Source organism: Heptranchias perlo, unplaced genomic scaffold, assembly GCF_035084215.1.
Source record: "Heptranchias perlo isolate sHepPer1 unplaced genomic scaffold, sHepPer1.hap1 HAP1_SCAFFOLD_269, whole genome shotgun sequence".
Classification (NCBI taxonomy): Eukaryota; Metazoa; Chordata; class Chondrichthyes; order Hexanchiformes; family Hexanchidae; genus Heptranchias; species Heptranchias perlo.
In genome coordinates this window covers 273,808-296,682 of record NW_027139281.1, presented here as the reverse complement: position 1 = coordinate 296,682, position 22,875 = coordinate 273,808, and the positions used below count along the sequence as shown (strand labels likewise).

General features: G+C 47.2%; 2 non-coding genes across 2 annotated transcripts; both read right to left on the bottom strand.

The window, feature by feature from the left end:
* Nucleotides 1-1,335: 1,335 nt before the first annotated feature.
* On the bottom strand, nucleotides 1,336-1,420 carry trnak-uuu (transfer RNA lysine (anticodon UUU)). Its single transcript is given in 2 exon segments — nucleotides 1,336-1,371; nucleotides 1,384-1,420. It is a non-coding gene; the product is annotated as a tRNA-Lys (tRNA).
* A 20,225-nt stretch (nucleotides 1,421-21,645) lies between these two features.
* trnar-acg (transfer RNA arginine (anticodon ACG)) lies at nucleotides 21,646-21,718 on the bottom strand. Its single transcript has one exon. It is a non-coding gene; the product is annotated as a tRNA-Arg (tRNA).
* Between the last annotated feature and the right edge of the window lie 1,157 nt (nucleotides 21,719-22,875).

Below are 22,875 nucleotides of genomic sequence, written 5' to 3'. Positions count from 1 at the left end.
CATGCAACACGGTTTTATGAAAGGGAAATCGTGTTTGACAAATCTATTTGAGGTTTTGAGGGTGTTGATAGCAGGGTAGATAAGGGAGAACCAGTGGATGTAGAATATTTGGATTTTCAAAAGGCATTCGATAAGGTGCCACACAAAAGTTTGTTGAACAAGATTAGGGTTCATGGGATTCTGGGTAATATATTAACATGGATTGGGGATTTGATGACGTAGAGAAAACAGAAAGTTGGAATAAACAGTTCATTTTCGGGTTGGCAGGTTGTAACTAGTGGGGTGCCGTGAAGATCAGTGCTTGGGCCTCAGATATTTACAATCTATATTAATGACTTAGATGAGGAACCGAGTGTAATGTATCCAAGTTTGCTGACGATACAAAACTGGGTGGGAAAGTAAGCTGTGAGGAGGACGCAAAGAGGATGCAAAGTGATACAGACAGGTTAAGTGAGTGGGCTAGAAGTTGGCAAATGAAGTATAAAGTGGGGAAATGTGAGGTTATTAACTTTGGTAGGAAGAATAGAAAAGCAGAATATCTTTTAAAAGGTGAGAGAGTATGAAATGTTGGTGTTCAGAGGGATTTGTGTGTCCTTGTACACGGATCACAGAAAGTTAACATGCAGATGCAGCAAGCAATTAGGAAAGCAAATGGTGTGTTGGCCTTTATTGCGAGGTGGTTGGAGTACAAGGAAAATGAAGTCTTGCTGTAATTATATAGGGCTTTGGTGAGACCACATCTGGAGTACTGTGTACAGTTTTGATCTCCTTACCTGCGGAACGATACACTTGCCTTAGAGTGGGTGCAACAAAGGTTCACTAGATTGATTCCTGGGATAAGAGGGTTGTCCTGTGAGGAGAGATTGAGCAGAATGGGCCTATATTCTCTGGAGTTTACAATAATGAGGTGTTCTCATTGAAACATGTAAAATTCTTAGAGGGCTCGACAGGGTAGATGCTGGGATGCTGTTTCCCCGAGCTGGAGAGTCCACAACTAATGGTTATAATCTCAAGATAAGGGGCCGGCCATTTGGTACAGAGATGAGGAATAATTTCTTCACTGAGAGGGTTGTGAACCATTGCAATTCTCCACCCCAGAGGGCTGTGGATGCTGAGCCATTGAATAGATTCAAAACTGAGGTAGATAGAATTTTGGACACGAAGGAACTCAAGGGATATGGGGATAGGTCGGGAAAGTGGATTTGAGGCCGAAGATCAGCGATGACGTTATCAAATGGCGGAGCAGGCTCGAGGGACTGAATGGCCAATTCTTGCTCCTTTCGCTGATGTTGGTCCGCTGGAAAAGCAGAACTTGCCAGCTGTTTTAAAACTTTTAGCCTGAACAGGGACTTGAACCCTGGATCCTCAGATCACCACCTGTTTTAAAAGTCTGATGCTCTACCGACTGAGCTATCCAGGCTCGCTGTTGGATTGGTTTCCATCATACAGATTCATGGTGGGACTCTGAATTATCCCTGTCGATGGAGAAGAAGGGGAGAATTCCTTTTTACAATTTTCAGCAACGTGTTGAGGAGAATCCTTGTTTCTGTTGAACATGATGTAAGAAACATGGACAGAGAACTCGTGATTTTACAATTCTTCTTGTTTGTACAAAATTTCTTGTCATTCGTTCGCAGCAATTAAAAAAAACACTTTACCCAATGGCTCAAAAGCTGAACTTGTTCCACACGGGAGCTGGGAAAGGCCTCTCGACATTTCAGCCGATCAACAATTGAAAGCTGAATAATTTCACCCGTTACACCGTGACACCAGGCAGCAGGTTTGCCTCCCGAATTTTCCCTACACGACACTTCAAACCGATGAATCCCTGCTTCACGGAAAGAAGAATTGTGTGTTTGGTTCTTTCGATTTAAAGATGTCGTGCCGGCCGCTTTACCATTTCAGCTCTCGCCAATCGCCCCCTCTCCCTCCTATAAACAAATAAACTCTCACCTGCTATTGCAAGACGGGAGGCCAGAGGAGCCTCAGTGCCCACATGGGGACATGAAGAAGTCGACGTGTTATGGAACCGGTTGTACCTTGAACTCCAGTCAAAATGTTTAGAAGGTTCAACTACTTTAGATGGCGCTGGAGCTCACAACCCCAGCATTTCTCGAGTGTATAATTATTGTCGAAATAACGCGCGCTGACCGATTGCTCCACTGGAGCCGCGCACGGTCTGTGTCCCCAGTGCTCCCATCAAACAGCTTCATCCTCGGTCTCTCAATTATCGCTTCCTGATCTTTCCCACACAGAAGCCTCCAACCAAGAGGCGATTCGTTAAACATCAGCAGATCTTTAAAAGCCGTGGAATCTGAAACAAAACCCCAGACAATAAAAGTTCTTAATTATATTATTAGTGACTTAAGGACAATTATTTTCATGCTACTTTAAGGAGGATTTGGGCAAAGTGGGAGCTGAAATTATGAAACTCTCTCTGGGCTGTCGGTGATTGGAGAGATGGGCGTTATTTCATTTGAAAACCGAGGTTCGGAACTTCCTGATGGAGAAGTGTGAGAGAAGATTGTGGTTAGTGGCAGTTGCCGGGGAGATCGAGAGGAGAGGGAGAAAAGTCAAAGTCACAGCTGTGACAGCTCAAGTGCTCTGCTTATCTGTAATATTTAGACAGTAATGTACAGTACAGGACAAACCAGTTTAGAATGTGACCGTGACACGTAAATGTGACGACACGTTCTTGTTTCTGGGCTCATTGAGGTCGGGGTATAATTCTCGATTCGAGGTTCATATCCCGGCGAATCCCTAATTTAGCCCGGGACTATTGATCTTGATCTGCGGTTCAAACTTTTGCAAAGAGGGAAAGGAAGTCCCCAAATCACTCTACCTGAATCTGAAGCGCTTTCGGAAGAAATTCAGTTCAAACAATCAGGACTTTAAAGGCACCTCAATGACCTGCACTTTCATTGATCGAGCTTTGCTTACAATTGCATTCGACCTTGAAACCGCTCTGGGTTTTCATCTCACTGAAGCAGAGTGTGGCCGCTCTGTATCTGTGAGCATGTCGGTGACGAGGTTCGCTCTGATATTGGTCGCTTTCAATTTTTAAAATTTCACGAAGCCTCAGGGAAAAGAAACCAAGAATCGAATTGTCCCTGTAAGTGATGAATTGAAGGGATTGGTGCTCCAAGCAGATCTGGAAAATGCGCAGTGCAGTCGCTCAGGAATTCCAAATCCACCCTCTCACCACTCGGCGATCATATTAACTGAGCTTTACTCTGGCCCAGTGACACCGCGCTGAAATCGAGTATTTCTCCGGCACGTTTCTCTTAACTTCACAGTTGCTGGTTTAAGAGTGAAGACCGGCTCGTTGGATTTTCACTCCTGCAAGTTTCAACCATTCATTTTGGAAAAGTAAACTGACAGTGGACAGCTGTTCTATTGGTCACTGCAATCAAAAAGTTCAGCTCAATGAGATACTGGTTCAGTGGGTGAATTCTTCACCTGTCTCGGTGGTGCTATCTGTTAGTGCGAAAGTTTGATGGTTCGAGCCCTAATTTTATTTTCCCTAAAGATTCATCGCCTCAAAGTTCCAGGGTTTCAATGTGTGTTTTGTCTGCAAGAAAATGTACCGTGATCATTGCCGGCTGAGCAGGGCTGATATTCCACCATTTACCCTGTTGTCGGAGAGCAGGCACATGAATCATATAAAGGAATGGAACATTGGCTTCACGGAAATCACAATTCATAACCCATTTATTTTGAACAGGTTTATTTTAAATGAGGCAACGCCTGCCTTAAATGATAGACTCAGGACAGTCACACAAACAGGTTAAATCTACATAGAATAATTACCACAGTCATTTTTAGACTGGACGCCGCACGGTGACTTTACTGTCAGTGAAGAGAGACGAGAAAGACCAAAGTGCCGTTTGCCCCTCTCAGTGTGGCCCTGAAGGACTGTGTCCAGGCTGAAGTTCTGTTCCCACCGGACGATCCTCCCCCCAGATTGTCCTTTCTGAGCTCCAGTCAGGTGATGCTAAACACTCAGGTGGGAAAGACCAAAATCTACAACAAGGTGATTAAAACAAAGCTGATTTATTTAACAGATATCCAGAATATTAAACTCCAGCCCAGTTATAGGGGATATTAACATCAGGAGAAACAAACCCCAACTGTCAGAATGAACACTTGTAGTCACTTTTGAACTCCCTGGTGTCTCAGTACGTGTGATGACTGAGTGAATCCCTTCCCACACACGGAATCATAGAATCAGAGAAAGCTACAGCACAGAATGAAGCCATTCGGCCCATCGTGTCTGTGACGGCCGAAAAAGAGCTATCCAGCTTACTCCCACTTTCCAGGGCTTGGTCCGTAGCCCTGTCGGTTACGGCACTTCAAATGCACATCCATGCACTTTTTGAATGAGTTGAGGTTTTCTGCCTCGACCATCCTTTCAGACAGTGAGTTCCAGACCCCGACCACCCTGTCCGCTTCTGTGTATCCTCGAACTTTATCACTGCTATCCGGAGGTCGAGGAGACAACCATTCGCTCCTCAATGACATAAATCGTGAATTATCCCCTGACCCCGACGAGCCCAGAAACAAGAACGTGTCCTTAAATTAAAGTGTTACAGACACATTCTATGAGAGGTCTGTCTGTGCGATGAAATGGTGTTTTTGAACAGTCATTCTGATATCGGTTTCCTCCTCAAACCTCAACAAATACCAATTCCAAAGTGTGACTTTGTCGCTTAATTCCACAAATTAGGTAAAAATAACAAGTGACACAAAACACTGCTGGGAGTTGAACCCAGGATTACGTGTTTACAAGACAAATGCTTTAACCAACTAAGCCACAGCACCAACTCACATCAGCTCTTCCCCACCTCGTCTCACTAATATCGATCAGCGACACGTTACTGTCTGTTCGAGGCACAGACCGTTTTATCTTTGTCTGTTTCCCTTGTCCGTTTACCTGTGCATCCTGATACTGCCTGCATTTCTCACTGTGTTTATCTTTGTGTATCCATCAGTGTGTTGATACACGGATGATTAAGTGTGATTGTGTTTGTTACATTAAATAAATTCGGGGTTCAGACAATTCTCGCTCTGACATTGGAGAACTATTGAGCTGAACTTTACAGCGAAGTCTTGTTTATTGTGGTGCTGAAACGAAAAAACCGAAGAGGTCCAAAAAGGGAAAAGGAGAAAAAACTTGTGAGGGAAAATAACGACAACAATCAAGGTATTTACAGGTATATTAAGAGAAAGAAGGGTGACTAAGAGTAATGTGGGACCCTTAAAGACAGATGGAGGTGATATTGTAATTGAAAATCAGGAAATGGCAGAGTTGCTAAATATTTAATTTAGATCGGTCTTCATAGAAAAGGATGAGGCGAACATAGCAGAGACACGAGGAAAACTGTAAATAAATCAAGGGGATTCAGTGTAAATAAAATAATGGCAATGGAGAAAACAATGAGATTGAAGATTGTCAAATCTCCAGGACCTGATTTTACCATCCCAGGGGAATAAGAGGAATAGGTAAGGAACTTGTACATGCTTACTCATGATCGATCAAAACTCTCTTGATTTAGGAATTGTTGCTTTAATTGAAACATTGTCAATGTCACTCCTTATTTCGGATGGGTCGGAGAGATAAAGTTGGAAATTCTAGGCCTATCAGTCTGACGCCTGTTGTGGGGAAGTTACCAGTATCCGTTATTGGGGAAAGAATGACTGAGCACTTGGATAAATATGGAGTAATCAGAGAGAGCCAGCATGGATTTGTAAAGGGGAAGTCAAGTCTAACAAAGCTCGTTGAACTTTTTGAAGATGTAACTAACGTGCTCGATAATGGAGTGTCTCTGGGTGTTAGATGGACATTGACTTCCAAAGGCATCCAATAAGGGACCACATAAGAGACTGTCAACAAAAATTAGAGTGTGTGGAATTTAAGGCAACCTATTGAAATGGGTCGGGAGTTGGTTAGAAGGTGGGAGGCAGAGGCCCGGGATAATAAGGGATGTACTCAAATTGGCCGGATGTGATTAGTTCTGGAGCATCAGCTTGTTCCGATATGTATAAATGACGGAGATGAAGGAATAGAGAGCCGAACACTCACGTTTGTCGCTGACATCGAGTTAGGAGGCGCAGTGAGTAGTGTAGATGGGAGCATAAAGTTACAAAGGGAAATTGATAGATTCAGTGAGTTGGTAAAACTGTGTCAGATGGAGCTTACATAGAATTACATCGAATGTACATCACAGAAACAGGCAATTCTGCCCAACCAGACTATACCGGTGTTTATGCTGCAGACGAGCCTCCTCCAACCCCTCTTCATCTAACCCAATGAGCAAACTCTAATATTCCCTTCTCCTCTATGTGCTTATCCAGCTTCCCCGTAAATGCATCCATTCTATTCACCTTAACTACTCCTTGTGGTGGCGAGTTGAACATTCTAACGACTCTCTGGGTAAGTCTGTTTCTCTTGAATGCCAGATTGGATACATTAGTGACTGTATTAATGTTTCAGAAGGTGGGATGATCGAGTGAATCTCTTCCCACACACGGAGCAGGTGAAAAGTCTCTCCCCAGTGTGAGTGCATCGATGTCTCAGCAGTTCGTTTCTGATTTTAAATCTCTTCCCACAGTCAGAACATTTAAAGGTCTCTCAGTGTGAACTCGCTGGTGTGACAGAAGGAGGGATGACTGAGTGAATCTCTCCTTACACACGGAGCAGGAGAACGGCCTCTCCCCAGTGTGAACTCGCTGGTGTCTCAGCAGGTTGGATGACTGAATGAATCTCTTCCCACACACAGAGCAGGAGAACGGCCTCTCCCCAGTGTGGGTGCGTTGGTGCATCAGCAGGGTGGATGACCGAGTGAATCCCTTCCCACACGCAGAGCAGGTGAACGGTCTCTCCCCAGTGTGGGTGCGTTGGTGTGACAGCAGATGAATTTTGCTTTTAAATCTCTTCTCACAGTCAGAACATTTAAAAGGTCTCTCATCGGAGTGAACTCGCTGGTGTGTCAGTAGGCTGGATGACCGAGTGAATCTCTTCCCACACACGGAGCAGGTGAACGGCCTCTCCCCAGTGTGAACTCGCTGGTGTCTCAGCAGGTTGGATGCCCAAGTGAATCCCTTCCCACAAGCAGAGCAGGTGAACGGCCTCTCCCCAGTGTGAGTGCGTTGGTGTGTCAGCAGAATACTTTTGCTTTTAAATCTCTTCTCACAGTCAGAACATTTAAAAGGTCTCTCATCAGAGTGAACTCGCTGGTTTGACAGAAGGTGTGATGACCGATTGAATCCCTTCCCACACACTGAGCAGGTGAACGGCCTCTCCCCAGTGTGAGTGCGTTGGTGTGTCAGCAGGTTACTTTTGCATTCAAACCTCTTCTCACAGTCAGAACATTTAAAAGGTCTCTCCCCAGTGTGAACTCGCTGGTGTGTCAGGAAGCCGGATGACTGACTGAATCCCTTCCCACACACGGAGCAGGTGAACGGCCTCTCCCCAGTGTGAATGCGTCGATGAGTTTCCAGCTGTGACGGGTAATTGAATCCCTTCCCACAGTCCCCGCATTTCCACGGTTTCTCCATGGTCCGGGTGTCCTTGTGTCTCTCCAGGTTGGACGATCAGTTGAAACCTCGTCCACACACAGAACACGTGTACGGTTTCTCCCAACTGTGAATGGTGTGATGTTTTTTCTGGCTGTGTAACTGGTTAAAGCTCTTTCCACAGTCAGTGCACTGGAACACTCTCACTCGGGTGTGTGTGTCTCGTTGCTTTTCCACTCACACTGATGTTTGAAACCATCTCCCATGGATAGAACAGACAAACATTTCTCCTTCCACATTCAAAGGCCGATGATATTCAGGTCCTGATGAATCGAGTGACTCTGTCAGATCTTGATGTGATCTTTGGTTTGAGTTTCCCTCTGCAAATCCTCCCCTGTAAAAGGAGTTCATAAAAGTTATCAATGTAAGTACAGGATAGAAATTCAGATCAGACAACTCTACTTTCGATGGAACATTATTTCCTCTCTCATTCCTCAAAGCTGTAAATCCCCGTCCCACACACTCTCCCTCCTCCCTGTGCTGAAATCCAAACCCATCGCATCATCTTTCAGTGGCCCGAATCCATGAGTGAAAGGGTGAGAGAGGAATGTGAGAGTGAATGTGAGTGAGTGTGTGAGAGTGTGAGTGAGTGTGAGCACAGCAGTGGGCTCGGTGTGGAGAATGAAGTGGGGCAGGTGGAGCATGTTTCAGTGGGGCAGCAGTGATCATAATCTCATTAGGTTTAGAACAGTTATGGAAAAGGACAGGGGACAGTCAAATGTGAAAATTCTTAACTGGAGGAGGGCTAATTCCAGTGAGTGAAAAAGGGATCTTGTCCGTGTGGATTGGAATCAAAAATTGGCAGGCAGAACAGTAATTGAACAGTGGGAGGCCTTCAAGGAGGAGTTGGTTTGGGTACAGAGTAGACAGATTCCCACGAGGTGGAAAGGAACAGCATCCAAAGCTGGAGCTCCCTGGATGACTGAAGATATAGAGATCACCATTTCTCCTTCATTTACAGACGCTCCCTGACCGATCACCATTTCTCCTTCATTTACAGACTCTTCCTGACCGATCACCATTTCTCCTTCATTTACAGACGCTCCCTGACAGATCCCCATTTCCCCTTCATTTACAGATGCTCCCTGACCGATCACCATTTCTCCTTCATTTACAGACGCTCCCTGACCGATCACCATTTCTCCTTCATTTACAGACGCTCCCTGACCGATCACCATTTCTCCTTCATTTACAGACGCTCCCTGACCGACCTCCATTTCTCCTTCATTTACAGACGCTCCCTGACAGATCCCCATTTCCCCTTCATTTACAGATGCTCCCTGACCGATCACCATTTCTCCTTCATTTACAGACGCTCCCTGACCGATCACCATTTCTCCTTCATTTACAGACGCTCCCTGACCGATCCCCATTTCCCCTTCATTTACAGACGCTCCCTGACCGATCCCCATTTCCCCTTCATTTCCCGGCGGGTAGTGAGGGGGGGATAATGTTCACTGTTTTATATTCGGGTCTGGGGCCGCACTCGGGGTTTGTAAAGCCTGAGCCTGGGCCTGAGCCCGGACCCGGGCCCCGGGGTTTATTGAGCCTCTTGCTCCGATCCTCTGACCTGCACCGAACGCGCTCCTCCCGCAGCCTCGACTGGCCGCGCATGCTCAGGACACACTGACAGTCACTACTGCGCCTGCGCACTGGGCTCCACTGATTCCGATAGGGCACAATCTGAACCGCGCTGCATGCTGGGTGATGCAGCCGCCATTGATGATCTTAATATCAGGCCGGAAAACAAAGACATTGGAAGCAGGAAGAGCGCGTTTGGACCAAGGATAATAAAATAAACTGAAAGCCCAGCTCTTCGTGTCATTTAAATCGGCACAAACACACAGCGCAGACGCTCCACCACTTTGGTGAACTCCAGAAAATATTTTTTCGGTAACTTTTATTAATTTCGTTTTATTAAATGTTGCAACTGGCGGGTTCAATTAATATTTATTTTCGAACTGCACCTCAGGATGTCAGTCTCAACACTAATCCCGCCCTGGTGATTAAGGAGAGTTCCGGACCAATAGGAGGAGCGGAAATTGACTTGAGGGGTGGGCGGCTGAGGGGTGAGTTGGTCCTCCAACCAATCGGAGTGTGTGAGGGGTGGGAGTTGTGGCACCGAATGGGCGGGTCGAAGCCCAGATGTCCCTCATTGTCTGAAACATAATTTTTAAAACCTAATTTATCTTAAACTCCTGGAGACAACTCGACCTTTCTGTTGCGTCTTGAAACAGATCAAACCAGATGAGGTGGAGCAAACATTTCAACATTTGTAAGAAAAACACATTGACTAAGAACAGCCAACATGGATCATTTGAGATAACTCAAGTCTACTGATAAAGTGAATGTAGTGGATGTTGTGGACATTGATTGTGAAAGGGTGTTTGGTAAGATGCCGGACAGGAGGCTTGTTGATAAAATTAGTACTTACCGTATTAAAAGGAATGAGGCAGTGTGTATAGGAAGTTGTGTGAAGGGCAGACTGGAGGGATGTGAACAGTGGTGTCCCACAGGGTCAGTGTTGGGACCATTGCTAACCATAATACAGAGAATGATCTGAGCTTGGGTATGTGGGACACAAGGTGAAAATTTCGAGATGACGCCAAAATTGGCACCGGGGCAACTGTGAAGAGGAGTGTCAGAGACTTCACTGTGACGTCCACGGGTTAGTAAATGGGCCAGGTGAAATTTAATGCAGAGAAATGTGACGTGATGCATTTTGAGAGGAAGAAAAATGAGGTGAAATTTAAACTAAATGGACAAAGTTTAAAAGTAGAGAAGCAGAGAGACTTAGGGATGGAAGGTTCTAAATAATGCATTGTCTTATTAATTAACAAGTCTGAGAGTCAGCAACTTTAATACCTCATTAAGAAATATATGAGTAAATTCTCTTTCCTCTCCCATACCAGACTAAACATGCAAATCCCCCGTGTGGACGAGATCAGCCCTCTGGATGGAACCACGGACTCCCTGAGCTTGATCTCCGGTGTCTCCAGTCCCAACTGCCCCTTACATCAGTATCCCCTCACTTTTATACCCTGTTGTGATCCATCTCTGTCACTGGAGCTGGAACTTCCCTAATCTGTGGTTTACAAGGACACATTGCTTGGTTCCCAGCAGTTATTTATCTTCAGTAGTGTTCTCATGATCCCTGAACTACCCTGCTTACTGTTAATTAGAATCATAGAATCATAGAAAATTTAGGCACAGAAGGAGGCCATTCATCCCATCGTGTCCGCGCCAGCCGAAAATGAGTCACCCAGCCTAATCCCACTTTCCAGCACTTGGTCCATAGCCTTGTAGGTCACGTCACTTCAGGTGCATATCCGGGTACCTTTTAAATGAGTTGAGGGTTTCTGCCTCTACCACCCTTTCAGGCAGTGAGTTCCAGACACTCACCACCCTCTGGGTGAAAAATGTTTTCCTCAGCTCCTCAATAATCCTTCTACCAATCACTTTAAATCTATGCCCTGCCCCTTGTTTATTGACCTCTCTGCTCAGGGAAATCGGTCCTTCCTATCCAGTCTATCTCGGCCACACATAAATTTGTACACCTCAGTTAAATCAATCCTCAGCCTTGTTAGACTCGAATTTTTGGATCAAAACCAGACGGAGACGGAACTGCTGACCAAGTTAAAGTTTATTAGAAAACCTTGTGCACAAAGGGAGAGTGGCAGCTTCCTCAAGCTCGTGACTAACTCTCAAAGGAACGTCAGCACTACAAGCATGTTTATACCTTTCAATAAGCAACACCCACCTGCTGTAGAATGTGGTACAGGTCTATGTAACTACAGTGGGTTTCATTGGGTGGTATAGTCTGCCACTCATTTGTCAGGTGCTACCTTGGGTCGTCCCATGACTTTAAACATCTCACATTCCTGAGGAGGACCCTTATCAATAAACACAAGTCCCAGACATTGAAACTACACAAAGGGTCTTCACAAAGTCCTGAGCAGCTGCTTCCTATCTGACTCCCTTTTGAGCTGGGGTAACCTTGGAGATATCCACCGCTCCTCCCTTAATCATCTGAAGTGAGCTAGTTAGGATAAACAATGTCGGCTTCGGCCTTGGATAAACATTCCCTGGTGTGTTCTGGAGATAAGCGAGGTGGTGGACACAAATCCAACAAACCTGCCTTTGTCAGCTTTTACAGTGTGGGTTACAAGCTGCTCCCATAATGGTCAAGTATCCCATCATGCTTTGCTGCTACCTCAATGCTACATGTGCGATTTAACTACTTGTGTGTGTGAGGATAGGAGTGGCTAATCATTCTTTAATATATATATATATATATATATACATATCAGGTTAGGTGAGGAGGGGCTGGAGGTTTTGGATTTCTGTTCACAAGCCTATTTTCCAGTCCAACAGTCCCCCCTCCAAACCTGGACATTGGATTATTCAGGGAAAAGCAAGAGCGCAAGTGACTGAGGTTTTGTCTAATAATCAACCTAATTTACTCGCCCTCTCCCCTCCCCAGCCCACTGGCTATTCCAGGGGGATCCTGTATTGGTCACATATGATCCGACATGAGTCCTGTCCAGGCGGCCGCCCGTCGAGGCACCGGGTCTGCAGCAAAAGAGGGGAATTAGTCATTTACATTAAAACCATTCCCGATTCAATCTCCTGCTGCTCTCCTCACCCACACACTTGATTTTTCCCACAAGCGGCTGAAATCGTCTGAAGCACGGGTGGGGGAAGGGCGCATACACCAGCTGTTTTCACCTCCTGTCCAGCCAGATGTTTTGCCACAGCCCGTTTACATTTCTTACATGCCACACATAGCAGAATAAAGACCAGTATAAACTGCACCATGACCAAAACATGGGAAATTAGTCGGATCCATGGGTGAATCTGTCCATTTCGTCCCCAGTCCCATAAGACATCCCACCACATGGTCACCTTGATCGCGTCTATGTCTTTCCTCAACTCCTTGCTCCCCTGTTCCATGGTATAATACACCTGCTGGGAATGTTCAACCTTCTCTCGTAACTGTCTCAGGTGTTCGGGCAATGGAGGTATTGGATATCCAAACGTGTTGATGTAGTTCCATACGTCGTTCCTAATGTCTTCAGACACTTGAAGAAAGGTCGTGTTGTCCTGGTGTATGTCCACCAGCTCCTCATGTCCAATTCGTACAGGAATTTCCGGGGTGAAGCTAAACTCCGGACTGGGGATGGCACACATTAAGTAGCGTAACGAACACATACCCACCTCGGCTATCATCCAGATAGCACGTGTGTGTACCAAACTCGTCCCGGCACCATTCTAACTCCGAGTCAGTAGCTGCCCGTCCATAAACCAGCAGTCCCAACAATCCTATCATCCCTGATACGGACCAATTCATAGTGTCAAAGTCGCCAGTGCCCCAGATTCAGGGACCAGTGCTGGGCCGGGGTAGGCGAAGAGGGGTCCGATAGACCTGGGAAAAGGGGAAAGAAACAGAGGGGAGGATGAAGAGGAGGGAAATATTCCCGCCTGGGTAACCAATAGTTGGAGAGTCAATATGTCCGGTAGCGGTGACAGTACTGGGGCCGGCCCGTGTACCTGTAAGGCAGAGAGAGAGATACAGAACATCCTAAACAATTGACTCGATCTTCTGACCTTGGTCCTGGAAAAAAAAACAAGAGATCTGATTCGCATTATTCTGAACGATTTCTTACGCATCTGTTAACCCCTCCACACGTCCTGTTCCAATCCAGTCCGATCCGTTCATGCTGCAGCAATCAGCTTGAGGAGGGAGACGCTGACATCTAGAGAGATAGTGTGCCTCCTGTAAATGCTGGACCCGGAAATGGTTAGCCTGGTTGGTCTCACTGAGCAGACGCAGGTATGTCTGGAGGGTGTTTTGGAACTGGGAGGTGTCCCCTGTGCCCAGTGGGGGTGCGTCTTGGGGTAACACCATGGCCCGTCCAGTCATTAGTTCGAATGGTGTAAAGCCGGTGCTTTTGGCTGGCGTGGCCCGTAATCGCCAAAGATTAGCGGGGAGGACGGTGTTCCACCCTTTACCGGTCTGCAGGATGATTTTACTGATGGATTGTTTTAGCGTGCGGTTCATTCCCTCTCCCATTCCAGACGATTGAGGATGGCAGGGGATGTGGAACCGCTGTCGGACCCCCAAAAGAGCCAAAGCCTGTTTCATTGTCTTGCCGGTGAAATGAGTTCCCTGATCCGAATCTATCTGGTCGGGCACTCCCCAGCGAGGAATGACCTCCATGGCTAGGATTTTTGCTGCTGCTTCGGCCGTATTCCCCCTGGTCGGGAAATCCTCCACCCAGCGAGTGAAAAGGTCAATGATGACAAAAACATGGCTGTACCCGCCACTGGGAGGGAGGGGGCAATTCCCGTTTGGAGACAGGGCAAACAGAAGCGCCCGGACTCGTGGATTTCCCTGGCCAGGCCGGGCCACCACCAGGTGTCAGCTATGAGGTAGTATAATTTGTACCCTCCCAGGTGTGTGGGTTCATGGTCGGATTGTACCAGGGCTCGTCTAAAGGCTCCAGGGACCGCATACCGGGTCTCATGACGCCAAAACCCCTGGGCGTCTTGATGTGCTCCCTCTTGCACCCAGAGGTGGATATTCTCGGGGGACTCAGAGAGGTACGCGGTTAGGAGGGACTCCCTTGTTACCTCGCTAGCTTCGGAACCCTTCCCTTGTGCTTCCCCTCTGCAGAATTAGGAGCCGTCACAGGGAGGGTGGAGGCAGCCTGCTTAGCGGCCAAGTCCGCAGCCCGGATCCCTCTGATTTCCGGGGTCTCCTCCGTCTGATGGGCCCGAATCTTAATGACAGCCCCCAAGGTGGGACCACTCGCTGCCCGAATAAGCTCGGCGATCGCAGGGGCCGTGCTTAATTAAGTGGCCTAAGGTAGTCAAACAGCCTCGTCGCTGCCAGAGACGCGAGTAGTCATGGACGACAGAGTAAGCATCCTGGCTGTCAGTTTATATGTTCGCCGTTGTCCCTTCCGCCAATTGGAGGGCTTTGGTGAGCGCGGTGATCTCTGCCAGTTGCCCCCCTCCTCCGTTCCCAAGGCCCCTTGAGCAAGAGTCTGTCCTGACGGACCCACCACGGCCCATCCGTTGACCCGTCGGCCCTCGTGGTAAAAGCTGGACCCGTCTACAGACATTTCTAAACAGGCCCGGACGATGGGTTCCGTAAGGAGAGGTCCCTGACTCTAGTAGCGTAAAATAGTCGTGAATCATGAGCAGTCCCTTCATCAATCAGGAAAGACGCCGGGTTCGTTCGAGGGTCAGTTATCACCTCAATCCGGATCCCCTTACCGAACAAACACGCCTCCCATCTCGCACGCCCCTGATTGGAAGTTGTTTTTACGCTGCCTGTGAGGAGTTTAACGAGGCTGTGACGGGTGTGTCGGATAACTTTACCGGGACCTACCATGGGCTCCCTTGCTTCTACAGCCGGTGCCGCACAGTCGGTGGCGGCCAGACATGGAGGCTGTCCTGTCATAGAGGGTGGTATTGGGCAGGAATAGTACCCCACCGGCCGGATGTGATCGTCCCGGAATTGTCCCACCACCGCACTATACGCCCGATTGCCCACCCAATTCCACAAATGGGAGGGTTTTGCAGGGTCCGGGAGACCCAGGGCAGGTGCATTAGCCAAAGTGATTTTGACCATTTCAAAAGCTTCGACTGCCTCAGGTGTCCAATCCAGTCTCGCCTCTCCCGGGGGCCCTCCCTTTAGGAGGTTGTTTATGGGACTTGCCAATTCGGTGAAGTCAGTTACGTACGTGAGGCAGTAATTGAACAAACCCATTACACTCCGCAGGACGGAGACAGGCATTTGTAAAAGTGCTGGGACCCTCTTGTGGGTTAACGTCCTCCCTTCTGGGGAGATGATCTGACCCAGATAGATAACCCATGTGAGCCCCACCTGGGCCTTAGTCGGATTCAGTTTAAAACCTCCGACGATTAGCGTCTCCAAAACACATGTTAGGGCGTCTAAATGATCTGAGGGTGAAGGGCTTCTGATGAGAAAGTCGTCTACATACTGGAGACAGGCGGAGGTTTGCATGCGGGCATCCACCATTGCCTGTTGGAGAGCCTTTTCCAGACTCTCGTGAAAAATAATGGGGGAATGGTGGAATCCCTGGGGCAGCCGGGTCCAGGTATATTGAGTGGACCGCACAGTGAAGGCAAAACATTCCCGGGACCCAGCGTCCAGAGGACAGGTCCAGAACCCGTTTTGGATGTCCAGTGCCGTAAATATGGACAGGCCTGGGTGGAGGCCGTTTAAAATGGCAGCGGGGTTTGCTACTAGAGCGTGGAGTTTGTCTGTGACTTTGTTCAGGGCCGTATAATCTATGGGCAGCCTCCAGGACCCATCTGGCTTTTGTACAGGCCATACGGGGGAGTTGGTCCGGGAACGGGTCTCAATCACTATCCCGGTTTCTAACAAATCTCCCACTGTTGACTCAACGGCACGTTGGGCCTCCGGCCGGAGGGGATACTGTCGGTGAGCCTCGTGGTAGGGTCCGTGAACCCTGACAGGGTCCATCTGTGCCCTACCGCAATCTAGCTTGTGGGTAGCCCATGCGAGAGGGTAAGCTGCGCAAACTTTCCCCCATAGCCCTTCCTCCGCCCAAGCACGCTCAATCGGTCGGAGGACCTGTACCCCACACTGTTGGGTATAATCTGCTGAAAAGGGAAACCTCCCCCTCCCGGCCCCCCTATTTGCAGTGAGTGGTCACTTAGAAGCAGGTTCGCCTCTATCTGGTGCAAGATGTCCATTCCCAAAATCAGACCCTGGTTATTGGGACCTTCCCAGAGCCTGGCCCGGAGGGCAGAGCTGCAGGGGGATTGGAATGCTCTGGCGAAGGATCACGCTCTCCCCACGAACCCCGCTGATATGTATTTTTTTTACGGTAGGAAAATCTGAGTCGGTTATCGACACCGAGGCTCCCGTGTATAAAAGAGCACAATACTGCCGGCCTCCTAACTGTACGTTTAGACACGGGCGGGTGGCCCCCGGTCCTCCGACGGAGGAGGCCGTGGTGTCCAATTCTTGATGAGGGGAAGATGGGAGGAGGAGAGCTCGCAGTCCCTCCAATTCACGGTCGGATAACCCACCCTTTGTTGGTCTTTGTGACCCCTGAGTGGTCCCCCGGGGCCCCTGTCCTTCCCCCCACCCTTTCCGTAACACGTGGCTTGGCTATGCCCCGGGCGCCCACAATTGGTTCATGGTTTCCTTTACACGGGGCAGTCTCGATATAAATGGCCTGCTTCCTGGCAATTAGAGCAGGCACGATCCTCTCGGGCTACTGCTACCGGTTCTGTTTTAATTTTTGGGCTAGTGTGGTGCAGGATCCACGGCAGGACGGATAGGGTGTGGCCCTGGCGGTGAGTGTGGGTGTCTGTCAGATAGAACCCGAAAAGCCGACTAGTCCATTCCCGAAGCCCTGCCTCAGTGGCCTGTGGACTGGCCCCCATCCTAAGCGCTGTTTGGTCTGGTTTATCCAGTCCCCGAATTAAGCTATCTATAAATCTTGGATCGTTGTGTTTGGCGGGGATGCCGTTGGTCTGTCCCCAATGTTCATACCGTTCAATTACCTGGTCAATATCCGCACTGGGGTCTTCCCCAGGGTTTTGTCGTGGGGCCGTGAGTTCTGTCCAGGTGGCAGTGCCGTTACCCAATCCATCTTGAACCCAGGTCTTTAGAGCTTCAAATTGGGTGTCATACTCGACCATAGTGGCTGGGACTTGCAAATCCCAAGGGGGCAACGCCCCAAAGACAGCAGAGAGGCACTTAACCTCAATGATATCTTTTATGTCCTTTATGGACAGATTAAAATGTCGGGCGGCGCTTTGTATCTTTGCCCATACGTCGACAATGGGATTATATCACTTCAGGTCGGGAATGAGAAGGATCAGGCTGGATCTCTCCTGTGGTGTTAAAGGCTGAGATTCCCCCCAATGTGCCCCTGCCTCCCATTTCCCCATTTGCTGCCCCTCCGGCTGGGTTTGGATTTACTCGGACAGGGGCCATGGACTTCGGCTCCCCATTTCCAGGTTGTACCGGTGCCGAAGGGCAGATACGGTTGTATTCGGGAGGCACTCAGGCTGCGGCGTTTTGTGCTGCAGAGCCTCCATTGCCTTAACCATTCCCCCCACATTCCTGTAAATCGTCTAACTCCTCCGTTGCTGGCACTTCCAGATCCAAAAGGCTGCAAACTCGAACTTTAGCCTCTTGTACAGGTCTCAAAAAGTCCTGTGGAGGAGACGGTCTCCCCCATTTGTCCACGATTAAATATCCTGTCTGATCTGCCCAACTAGCGAGCAGAACGGTACCATAATTAATTTGTTTAGCAGCCTTGTGTCCCGCCCACCACTCTATTTGATCGACTACTGGACTCGTTTCCTTCCATCCGTTCCTGATCATTGCACTTTGATATTTTAAATTAGCCTCTTGGACTCGTTTTACAACAGAGACACTGGTGGGCAGAGCCGGGACGTCCGGAGGAAGGGGTTTCCCCTCGTTACTCATGTCAATCATTACGGATATCCTTATGCTCTATCTTATACTTTAATTTATTTTACTCTAATCTTATACTTTAATCGGCACAAACGTATCACCTTATAGTCTAATTTATACACACTCACTGGTCCCCGGATCACGATCCTGTGGTGGTTGTCGTTCCCTTCGCCTACTTGATCCTGGCCGTCACGTGGGACTTGGTCCTCTTAATTCAGGCTCAGGCTCGGTGTTTGAGATAAACCACCACCCTTGTCCGTGTCCATCACCACGTGACTCTCAAAATCCAACCTTATACTGTATCGGAATAGCGGCATAAACTTATACTCTAAGCAAACAAACACTTACACTATATCTTATATATCTACAGGTCTAGTCAATTCCGTCAATCCCTGGTCTCCGTGAGGAATTTTACTACGTGGATAATTTTAATACTGCGGCAAGTGCCACTGCCAATCCTGTCTCCAATAATGAGCCGAGCCCCTACCATAGGCTACCGGCCTCACCCTCGAGGGCTTTATGCAGGGGCACCCCCCATCTGGAGTACAGGGCTATCCTGTTTCACTATACCACGTACCCTCCAATACAGGATCCGTTAGCCGACCTGCAGCGCAGTATCCCACTTCTGACACCAACTGTTAGACTCGAATTTTTGGAGCAAAACCAGACGGAGACAGAACTGCTGACAAAGTTAAAGTTTATTAGAAAACTTTGCGCACAAAGGGAGAGTGGCAGCTTCCTCAAGCTCGTGACTAACTCTCAAAGGAACATCAGCACTACAAGCATGTTTACACCTTTCAATAAGCAACACCCACCTGCTGTGAAAGGTGAGGGTACATGTTTATGTAACTACAGTGGGTTTCATTGGGTGGTATAGTCTGCCACTCACTTGTCAGGTGCGACCTTGGGTCGTCCCATGACATTAAACATCTCACATTCCTGAGGAGGACCCTTATCAGTAAACACATAAGTCCCAAACATTGAGACTGGGCGGGGGTCTTCACAAGTCCTGACCAGCTCATCCCTCGCTCCCTTTTGTGCTGGGGTGACCTTGGAGATATCCACCGCTTCTCCCTTAATCATCCCAAGTGAGTTAGTTAGGATAAACAATGTCCTTGAGTAAACATTCCTTAGTGTGTTCTGGAGATAAGCGAGGGGGTGGCCATAAATCCAACAAACCTGCCTTTGTCAGCTCTTACAGTGTGGGTTACGAACTGCTCCCATAATGGTCAAGTATCCCATCATGCTTTGCTGCTACCTAAATGCGACATGTGCGATTTAACGATCGAATTTTTGTGAGGATAGGAGTGGCTAATCATTCTTTATTATATATATATCAGGTTAGGTGAGGGGAGGCTGGAGGTTTTGGATCTGTGTTCACAAGCGTATTTTTCCAGTCCAACAACAGTGAGGAGGAGAGTGACAGGACAAAGACAGGTTGGTGGAATGGGCAGAAACATGGCAGATGAAATTTAACGCAAAGAAGTGCGAAGCGATACATTTTGGTGGAAGAACGAGGAGAGGAGAAATAAACTGAAGGGCACAATTCGAAAGGAGCTGCAGGAACCGAGAAATCTGGGGGTTCATGTGAACAAATCTTTAAAGATGGCCGGGCAGATTGAGAAAGCGGTTAAAGAAGCATACAGGATCGCGGGCTTTACAAATAGAGGCATAGAGTACATCAGGAAGGAAGTTATGATGAACCTTTATAAAACACTGGTTCGGCCACAACTGCAGTATTGTGTCCAGTTCTTGGCCTTTGAGAAGGTGCAGAACAGATTTATTGGAAAGGTTCCAGGAATGAAGGACTTCAGTTACGTGGATAGACTGGAGAAGCTGGGGTTGTTCTCCTGAGCAGAGAATGTTGAGAGGATATTTCGTCGATGTTTTTAAAAACATGAAGATTCTGGACAGAGTGGATCGAGAGAAACTGCTCCCATGGACGGAAGGGTCAAGAACCAGAGGACAAAGATTTATGGAGATTGCAAAAGAATCAAAGTCAACATGAGGAAAAACGCTTTTGCACAGCGAGTGGTTAAGATCTGGAATTCACTGCCTAAGTGAGTGCTGTAGGCAGATTCAATCGTGGCTTTCAAAAGAGAATTGGATAAGTACTTGAAGGGAAAAAATGCAGGGCTACGGGTAAACTGGGGAAGTGGGGCGGGGGGTTGTGACAAGCTGGATTGCTCTTGCAGAGTGCCAGCACGGACTCGACGTGCCGAACGGTCTCCCTCCGTGCTGTCACCATTCAATGATTCTGGGATTCAAAGAGGCAGAAACTAAATAACTCAAACTTGTGAAACCCGAGATCTTTAGATCTTTATTCTAACGCCCTCCCAACTGAGCGATTACCGCCCCACTGCAAATTGAACTTTGTGTCATTATGTTGGAAGAAAATAAAACCCCAGGAGGAATTACCCCTCCCGGTCAATCCGCACTTCATGAATAAACATCACACTCATATATACACCCCACAGTTCATATATAAACATCGCACTCATATATACACACCCACAGTTCATATATAAACATCGCACTCATATATACACACCCACAGTTCATATATAAACATCACACTCATATATACACACCCACAGTTCATATATAAACATCACACTCATATATACACACCCACAGTTCATATATAAACCTCACACTCATATATACACACCCACAGTTCATATATAAACATCACACTGATATATACACACCCACAGTTCATATATAAACATCGCACTCATATATACACACCCACAGTTCATATATAAACATCACACTCATATATACACACCCACAGTTCATATATAAACATCACACTGATATATACACACCCACAGTTCATATATAAACATCACACTCATATATACACACCCACAGTTCATATATAAACATCACACTCATATATACACACCCACAGTTCATATATAAACATCGCACTCATATATACACACCCACAGTTCATATATAAACATCACACTCATATATACACACCCACAGTTCATATATAAACATCACACTCATATATACACACCCACAGTTCATATATAAACATCACACTCATATATACACACACACAGTTTATAACAGAACAGCGCACTCCTAATCCACACCCAATTTATATTTACCCAAAGTCCTGTTCACAGCTCTCACCAAAGTCTGAACACTGAAAGTTGAACTGTTTTCCAGATACTGTCCGTCCTACTTTGTAATTTTAGCATCGGATTTTATGCAGACCGGCAAAGGGAGCGGAATAGCGGTCCTGGCGGTGAATGCTGCTTCGAACGGAAGTCTCGGTGTCCAGGAGCTGGCGGGGATTGGAAAGCTCTTGTGTCACACGAAGTGTCTGAAAGGCCCGGATACACCTGAAGGTTATCAGTGCGGTGCCCACACCTCGTGCTGCAATGTTAGCGAGCCGGACATCAACTTAAAAGGCGGCTTGTTGCAAACACGTTGTGGTCACAGTTTCATTCTATACATAACTGATTGAAAATTATTCTTCGCTGATTCACCATAAACAATATTTTATTATGAAATTTGATTCTCAGTTCCCCAGTGTCAGAGGGAAAGTTGCATAAATCCGAGCCAGGTCGGAGTTGAACCTACAATCTTCTGATCCGTAGTCAGACGCGTTATCCATTGCGCCACTGGCCCAGCCGATGACTCATTTGTTTTATTTCATTTTTCATTCAGAATCAACCCACAGATTGACACAGAGAGATAAACACAGCGAGAGATACAGACAGTGTCGGTGAACACAGCGAAATAGACAAGAGATATAGAAATGTACCAAACGGCCTCAAACTCCACCAGACAGTGGCGGGTATCTGACAGGTATCAGTGAGAGGAGGTGGTGAATTTGCAGTTTGATTTGGCTCCGTGGCTGAGCTGCTCAAAGTGCCCGTTTGGTCGGGGCCTTTGGTGATATTTACCCAATTTGTGAATTAAGCAACAAAATATAATTGATTATAAAGTGAAAAAGCCAATTCAGTCTCTCAGTCTCTCGCTCTCTCTCACTTTCTCGGTGAGTGAACGTAAACCAACAGAAGAAGCTAAAACAAAGAACTGTTTCCTTTTCCTTCGGGCGAGTACAGTTGAAGAGAATGATTTCTGTTTCCTGCTGGACCAATAACTGGAATGAGCAGTGTATCTGGTTCCCATGGTACCCAGTGAAATATCCACGTTTATATCTCCCATTTACACTGATACCTTCCTTCCTCACTAATTATAGGAAACTTTTGGTCAGGTTCAATCACACTTCAGAAGACCAGAAGCGCAAAGAAAGGTCGACACCTCATGGTGACGTCACCTACAGGTGAGGGAGGTTTGCAGGTTTACCTGGAGCTGTAAATATATAAACTCCTTCCAATGTACAAACTCCCCTCACCAACAGTAATTCAATTCGAACTGATCTGAGACTTTGGTCATTTATGGTGATTATACTTTGTGGAGTTAAAGCAGCATTAAAATCCGTTGTGTGTTGTATACATAGCCGTTCAGTCAATATAAAACATTGTCATCCGACCCACCATGAGCAATGTCACAGGGGGTATGTTAGGTTACGGACAGTTCCGCCTCCAGCAGTTGTTCTCTCGGTCACACATCCGGCATCACCTCTCGGTCTCACACTTCAGAGTCACGCCTGAATATAAACACATTTCTGTTTCAGACTTTTACATGGAGATCAACAAATCACAAGTCAATATGGAGAGAGGAAACAAATCAAATATTTAAGAACGTTAACAGATAGAAAATTCACCATAAATGACTGAGGAAAAATGAAGCAAACGGATCAAGATGAACAATTAGCA